The sequence below is a fragment of the Nematolebias whitei genome, chromosome 11 (genome assembly GCF_014905685.2).
Source record: "Nematolebias whitei isolate Nwh7 chromosome 11, NemWhi1, whole genome shotgun sequence".
In the NCBI taxonomy this organism is placed as follows: domain Eukaryota; kingdom Metazoa; phylum Chordata; class Actinopteri; order Cyprinodontiformes; family Rivulidae; genus Nematolebias; species Nematolebias whitei.
Window position 1 is genome coordinate 46,850,672 of NC_056508.1, and position 1,084 is coordinate 46,851,755.

A 1,084-nucleotide genomic window follows, 5' to 3' on the forward strand; every position below is an offset into this window, starting at 1 on the left:
TGAGTATAAAAGAGCCTTTCAGAGAGACTCTGAAGTAAACATGGACCCGAGTTCAGAAGTAAACATGGACCGGAGTTCAGAAGTAAACAAGGACCGGAGTTCAGAAGTAAACAAGGACCGGAGTTCAGAAGTGAAAAAGTAAAAGGTGGGCAGAGGTTCCACCTGGAAGTCTCCGCAAGCTGCTGCCTCCGAGACCTGACTCAGGAATGGGTAGGCAGGATGGAGGAATGGATTTTATTTATTTATTTAGAGAGGGGGGGGGGGGGGGGGTTGAACACAATGCATTTCATTCAGCAGTGGAATGACAATAAAGTTTATTAAATTTGAACAAACTGATAAACTATTATTCAAACCAAGGGAGGGGGCACCCAAAGAATTAAAGAGTCAAAGCCCCCTCCCCCACCACCACCATCACTACTGTGTGTAAGACATAAACCCCATTTGTTCTGACGTTCCAGTGAAGAACGTGTGTGTTCTTTGGTTGGGGCGTGTGTGTAAAACATAATTTGGGCCGATTAAAGCTGATGAATAATTAAATTGACTTAAGGAGCTTATTATTTCCAGGAGCACAGAGGAGGGAGGCAACAGGAAACTGATCCTTTAAGCCGCCAGGGGACCGTCAGCCCTACTGCGAGTCCTTTCCCCGTCTTTTCTTCCTGAACACGGTTTTAGATGCCTGTTGCAGATACTGAGCAGGGAGAATAAAGGTCAGGTTCTAAAAGAACAAATCAGACCCCGAGGGAGGAAACATTGGTTTAAAAAAAAAAAATAATGAAAATCCTTAAAAATAAAAACACTGTCAAAAAGATCAAGTAACGGATTCACGATGTTCAAAGTAATACGTTTCAAGTCTCATATTTATTTATCTGCACTTTTATTAATTTGTTTTGTTGCAGTCAAACTATTTGTTTCCTGAAAAAGCTTTAAAATCCTCGTTTTTAAATTTTGACATAACCTCAGTAACTTTACTACAGACTTGTATTCCTGAACGGAAACATCAGCCACATTAAATTAAAAATGTCAAAACAAATTTCAATCCTGTATTTGTGTAAAATAACGCATTCCTCCAAATGTTTTTTCTTTT